The sequence below is a fragment of the Cryptomeria japonica genome, chromosome 6, assembly GCF_030272615.1.
Source record: "Cryptomeria japonica chromosome 6, Sugi_1.0, whole genome shotgun sequence".
Classification (NCBI taxonomy): domain Eukaryota; kingdom Viridiplantae; phylum Streptophyta; class Pinopsida; order Cupressales; family Cupressaceae; genus Cryptomeria; species Cryptomeria japonica.
The window spans coordinates 421106780-421114407 of record NC_081410.1 but is presented as its reverse complement, the minus strand read 5'-3'; positions in this window follow the sequence as shown (position 1 = coordinate 421114407).

Genomic DNA, 7628 nt, shown 5'->3' with positions numbered 1-7628 from the left:
CATACAATAGGTTATCTTAGTGCACATAGGCTCGCAAATACCGATGACGGTGTAAGTGCGAGACTGCTAGATTGTACAAGAGAAACCATCAAACACACCTTACCATAAAAAGGATGTCCCAATATAAACCAATCCATGACATACAATGATATAGAGTGATAAAGGTAGCCCTAAAAAGGTATAGGCATGGGACATAAAATGAAAATCAAAGTGAAAAGACCAATCATGCACATGACACACACATGGCCAACTGACATCTCTTGCCAAGAGTAAGACATTGATCTGGATAAACTGTCAAACATGGGAAGGATACATCCCAATGGGAAAAGATAATTGATATGACTTAAAATGGGGGGAAAAAGGACCATATAGATGTGCAAGTTAATCCTATAGGAACATTGCTGCTTAGATTTGAGTAGCACAATATGGATGGGTGTTTGGTTGATGCGCAAATTAAGAAAAGCTTAAGTTGATGGGAAAATATAAAGATAATAGGGGAAAGCTCATTGTGATAGGAAGATCCTTATTCATAGTTTTGGAATTTAGCTCATCATCTCAATGGGAGGGAGGTGAGGTAGGATCAATGAAGGGGGCTAGCAGTGGAAGTGAGGGGAGCGAAGAGTGTCTACACAGATAGGAAAGGGGAATGATTGGTTCAATGTGGTTGAATGGAGAATTAATGGTTAAAGAAAGATGGTTGTGGTGGGATGAGTGTCTGAAGAGATAGTGGATATGACTTAGTTAACTTGATGCCTAAGAATAGGTATTCATCAAGGTACTTGCCCATGTTATTTGTGAGGAACCGGTTATTACTGAGAGGGGGGGTGAATTAGAAATAACATTAAACTTTAAAACTTTAAAAACCACTAAAAATTTCTTTCAAACAACTCATAAACAGTACCGGTAATAACTGAAATCATACTGCTAATCAAATTTATCAAACTATTCTTCTAAGTATTCATCAACATGCATGCAATAGAAATATATCAACTCAACACATGATCACCAGGATTTTCACATGGAAACTCAAATAGGAAAAACCACGGTGGGAATTGGTACCCACAATATTTTTACACTCTTTCAGAATGCACTCTGTTAGGAGTCTAGCCCAGTTATGAGCTTACAAATATGCCTGGTTAAGAGCAGACCCTATTAGGAGTCCCCTAGTTAAGGGATTTACCTCAACCCTATTAGGAGTTTTACTCTATTAGGAGTAACCTTGTGAAAGGATTTAGAACCCAAGCTAATGAGTCACCTGGTGAAGGGATTTAAACAATCAGGCATGTCAGGACCTACCCAGTTAAGGGATTTTGAGTTTGCTACAACTGTTAGGGAACAACAGATGTATGATCTGAAAATAGCACTCCCTTCTTGCTTGTACAGATCCTTTCCTGCTCCAATCTACTTCTCTCTTGTAGACACACATACTGGTTCATCCACACACTCTTCCTTTGATCACCGACATAGTAAATCATCATAGACTTACCCTAAATAGACTTTACAACTTAGTCGGTTATAAAATCCTAGATACATCAAGATTCAAATGAAATTACATCATGGATCATCACAAATCTTTACAAATCATCATACAGATCATTACAACAAATTCCAAGACAATTACAGTCATTGAATTATCACCACACATCGATCTGATACACTTTCAAACTCTTAGCTCATTCTACTAAGAACTTTGCTCATTCCCAAGAAATTTGCTCTTTGATCATGCCAAAACAACATTTAAACACTTTACGCGGATTCAACCACATCATCACCATCCTACAAACATAATGTAATACACTGTCGAACTCAAAATCATTACCAGTTATAGGATTTGAATACCGGTTCTTAAACCCTACTTAAACCCTATAGAAAATACATCAGTCAATCACAAACATGACTCCAAGTAGCCAAAACATGATGCGGTTCTGGTCATAACCTCATTACAATGTTATAAACAAATATTCCAAACCGAAACACCAAATTCCTCATCAATCTCTAGATCCAATTACTTAAGCATAACATGTTGGCAATTTGGAGGAATTGATTATGTGTTGCATTGATGGCAAGATTGGTTGTTTTTGTTGTTTACTGGTTTCCAGTTGGTTCTGATAGAGTGGTTGGATTATGATATTGACCTGGTATGCTTCGTTGTGCTTCGGTTTGTGGAATTGATTTGGATTTATCATTCATGCTATTCAGATGTGTATCATGATCAGTTGGTTCAAGATTTGATGACTCAGGAGCTATCATTTGTTCTAGTAAGCCTTTTGGTCACCGGTAAGGGTTTTACGAGCATAGCTTTATTGAAGATCTTTAGATGCACATGATAAGTGTTGTTGGTGCAGCTTCTAGATGGTTCTTAGGATGTTGTTGGTTATCTTGTTCATGTTCTAGTTCATTGGTGGTGTTGGATTTAGTTTATGGCGACCTATTTTGGGTCCGGTGCTATCTAGGTTATGGACCAGTTTATGTAACGTGTTTGAGGATGTTCCTAATGCGTTATCGACGGGATTCAATGATTGGTTTACATTGTTTTGGGCCTAAGCTGACTTGGTTGATCATTGGATTGTGGGTTTATGTTATGAACTTATTGTATTATCTTTTAGGTGGTCGAACTGATTGTTTAGGTCTCGGGTTGGTATAAATATGATGTAAGATCTCTTCGTAGATCATAGGTCAAGGTTATGGGATGCTCTATGTGCGAATAATGTTTTAATCATATGCAAAAGGTTTGGTCAATCATAGGTGATTGAATTGGTTTTATGTAAGAGGTTTAAGACCTCTGGTACTGATCTTAACTGGAATTGTACTCAAGCATAGGAGATTCTATACTTGTAGTTCAATCTTCATTCCGGATTATAGTTTGGATTTATTTTGTAGTCGGTGAGGCTCCTTTTGTGATGAGCAGTGCGCTCTAGGTTGTTGGCCTTCCTGCATGTGTAGGCCCCTCATATTGTAATCACATAATTACTATAGAAGTATTATCTGACTGTGGGTAGGCTTCCCATCGTGGTTTTTCCCTTTACCAGGTTTTCCACGTACAGATCTTGGTGTCATGTGTTATGGATGGATGGTAACTGTTTTGTGATTTATGTTTATGTTTAATTTCTATATTAGTTATTCTAGTATTTGGTTTATGCATTCTGGTATTGATTTTATGTGTTTCGGTAATAAGGATTTGAATGCTTAAAGTTCTATAATCTGGTGACAACTGATTCACCCCCCTCTCAGTTGTCCTCTAGTTATTTGATTTGTCTAACAATTGGTATCAAAGCTTGGTCCTCTTTGCAGAAACTTAATCACTTGAGGAAGATCCTATGTCATCTAGCAGTTCAAGTTCATCAAATACATCTGCAGTTGTTTTTTGGAGAGAAATTCCTAGGCTTGATGGAACAAATTATAGGGTATGGAAGATTCGGATGGAGACTCACCTAATATATCTTGGAAAGGATATTTGGGAGATCACTGAGAAAGGTGTAACATATTTTAATTTGACATCTAGAAATCCTCCTTCGGTAGGTCTGGATAAGGAGTTGAGAATGATTGTAGAGCTAGAGAAGCCCTTTTGTATGCACTTTCTGATCAGCAAATAATGAGACTAACTGACAAAACAACTGCAAAGGCTATATGGGACAAATTGGAGACTCTAAATGAAGGTGAACCTACTATTAAAATTGCTAAACTTGATGGTTACCAGGTGAGGTATGAGAGCTTGAAGATGGAAGAAGATGAAAGGATTACTGATTTTATGGAGAGAGTTAATGAGATTGTTTTGGGAATTCAATGTTGTGGTGGATCTTTGATCGAAGATGAAATAGTTTCTAAAGTAATGAGATCTTTGCCACCAGCTTATAAGATGAAGGCTAATATAATTAATGAGCTAAGAACTATGGCAAACACCTCTGTTAATATGGATACCTTGGTTGGGAAATTATCTGCTTTTGAGCTTGAGTAATCTGGACCTTCTGGAGCTGTAAAATTTGAACATGCTTTTTGTGCATCTACATCATCTACTAGCAAGAGTGATTGGAAAGCTTAATATGCAAAGGAACTAGAGGATATAAATAAAGAAGATGAAGAGTTTGAGTAACTTGAAGCCTTATTTTCTAGAAGAGTACCTGAAGCATCGACATGAAGTAAGTATGAAGGAAAATCACCTTTTAAATTCTTTGCATGTAATAAGATAGGTCATTTTGCATCTATATGTCCTGAAAGAAATTCAAGATTTGAAGAAAGAGATAGAAGATATTTTAGGCCTAACCATGATTATCAAAACAAGCATAAGTACAAGAGAAACAAAGACAAATCGTGTTACTATACGGATGAGGAAGGTGTGACTGATTCTGATGATGAACCAACACAAGATTAAACTAGTCAATCCAACAATGGAAAGGAATGGGTATTTTTGGTTATCAAGGAAGATAATTCGGTACCTTAAGAGAAGGCCCTTGCTGCTAAAATTGAAGACAATGATGAATGGGTATTTGACAGTGGATGTTCACATCATATGACTGGAGATAAAAAGGAAGTTCTTATCCATGCAAGAATTTGGTGGTGGTCTAGTTATATTTGGAGATGACAAAGCATGCATGATCAAGGAAAGAGGAATAATATCATTGCATGGTAAGAATAACACTGATAATGTTTATTATATTTAAGGTTTACAACATAATATTTTGAGTGTAGGACAGTTGGTGGATAAGGGATTTTAGTTATAGTTCAAGGATGGAAAATACAAGATTATCAACAGATCTGGATTGGATATTGCAACTGGTACATAGACTAAAGGTAATATCTTTCATTTGAACTCTGGTGAGAAGACATGTTTGATTGCACAAATTGATGAGAGTTGGATATTTCATAAGAGGTTGTGTCATGTGAATTTTGATTGCATTGTGAAAATCAGTTCTACTAAGGCAGTTAGAGATATACCTAAGATTGTAAAGCCCTATAATCCGGTATGTAAGGAATGTCAAATAGGAAAGCAAATCAGAACTTCTTTTAAGAGTATACAAGAAAAATCTAATGATGTTCTTTATCTTATTCATACTGATTTGTGTGGTCCTGCTAGAATCACAAGTTTTCAGTGTGATAGATATTTCATGCTAATCATTGATGAATATTCAAGAATGATGTGGGTTACTTTTCTAAGGGAGAATTTTGAAGCATTTGAAAAGTTTAAAATATTTAAAGCTAAAGTTGAGATAGAGACAAGATTGAAGATTAAATGCTTAAGGTCAGATCGGGTTGGAGAATTCACATTCGTTGAATTTAATAGCTATTGTGAGAAGAATGTGATGAGGAGACAGTTGTCTGCACCCCAGACACCTCAGCAGAATGGAGTTGTGGAAAGGAAGAATATAACTACCTTGGATGCAACTAGAACTATGATGATGGAAGCTAATTTGTCTCATGTCTACTAGAGAGAAGTTGTAAGCACAATAGTATACACATTCAATAGAGTTCATATCAAAGGAGATATCGATAAGACACCTTATGAGTTATGGTTTGGTCATACACCATTAGTTAAGTATTTCAGAATCTTTGGTAGTAATTGCTATATCAAAAGAGATGATTCCATTGGAAAGTTTGATCCTAGATGTGGTGAAGGAATATTTCTTGGTTATTATAATGAATGCAAAACATATAGATGTTATAACAAAAGATTGCAGAGAATTGTGGAGAGCACAAATGTCAAGGTGGATGAGAAAAAAAAAAAGTCAAATGAGAACTTATGAGAGAGAACCGGCAGTGGAAATGATCATAACTGAACTCGTAGCACCTACACCGGAACAAAATATTGAACCGGTTACTCCAACAGTATTAGAAAATTTAGCAGTAACTGAATATCGGGACAGAGGAAAATAAAACCAAAAGACTCCTAGGTATGCAAGGTTGAATCATTTAGAAGATCAATTCATTGGGGACAAAAACAAAGGAGTGATCACAAGAAGAAGGTTGGCAGCTGACGAGGTATGTTTTATTTCTCAAGTTGAACAAGAATTAGTAATTGAAGCTTGTAAAGATGAATGTTGGATGAAAGCTATGGAAGAAGAATTAGATCAGATAGAAAAGAATAACACATGGACTTTAGTTCCCCGACCTACAAATAGGAATGTTATTGGAACTAAATGGGTTTTTAGGAATAAATTGAATGAAGATGAACAAGTTGTGAGGAATAAAACTAGATTAGTTTGTAAAGGATATTCTCAGAAGGAAGGAATTGATTATGATGAAACCTTTGTACTAGTAGCTAGGATTGAAGTTGTGAGATTATTTCTTGCTTATGCTACACATAAGAACTACAAGGTTTATCAGATGGATGTTGTGTGTGCATTTCTAAATAGAGAACTTGAAGAGGAAGTTTATATTGAGCAACCTGATGGATTTTCACTTTCAAATGACAAAAAACATGGTTTGCAGGTTAAAGAAAGCTTTATATGGATTGAAACAAGCCCCTAGAGCTTGTTATGCAAGACTGGATAAATATCTTTTGAAGCTTTATTTCATTAAAGGTAATGTTGACAATAATTTATATTATAAGATCACTGATGATGACATTTTGATTATTGAAATCTTTATTGATGATATCATTTTTGGAGGTGAAGATAAGTTGTGTATGGAATTCTCTTAGGTTTGCAAATTAGACAAACTGATAAAGGTATTTTCATCTGTCAAACTAAGTATGCTAGAGAGTTGTTGAAGAAATTTGGTATGGAAAATTGTAAACGAGTTATTACTCCTATGGTTACAAGTGAGAAATTGACAAAGACTGATGCATCTGCACTGGTAAATCCTATAAGGTACAAGTCTATGACTGGAGGTTTGTTATATCTGACTCAGACTAGACCGGATATAATGAATGTAGTTTGTATTGTATCAAGATATCAGAGTGATCCTAGAGAAAATTATGTGAGTGCGATGAAAAGGATTTTTAGGTATTTATAGGGAACAACTAAATATGGTTTGTGGTATCCTAAAAATGATGACTTTACATTATATGCATATACATATGCAAATTGGGCTGGAGATGTTGATGACCAAAAGAGCACATCCGGTGGAGCTTTCTTTCTTGGAAAGAACCTTGTTTCATGGATCAGCAATAAGCAGTCATGTACCTCTTTATCTACTGCTAAAGCTGAATATGTTTCTGCTGCTACTAATTGTACACAAGTTCTATGGATGAAGCAAATATTGAAGTATATATAGGTGGATTGTAGTGAACCGGTAGTTATTCATTGTGATAACTCTGTTGCTATTATTATCTCAAAGAATCTAGTATTTCATTCTAAAATAAAGCACATATCTATCAAGTATAACTTTTTAAAGGATAAGGTGGAAGAAAATGAAGTCAGACTGGTTTATGTGAACACTAAAGAGTAGATTGCAGATATCTTCACTAAACCATTTCCTAAAGAATCATTTGAGTACTTCAGAGGCAGATTGGGGGTTTCTTCTCCTCTGGTAGAGACTTGAGTGATGCTAATTGGCATCAGTCCAGTATGCATTATCAGAGCTATTACTCATTCCGGATTGATGTGGTGGTTCTACTACTTAGGGGGAGTAGTTAGCTATAAGAATCAGAGGATTTATGATTTTTCTTTGATATTTATGTCAGATATTTGGCA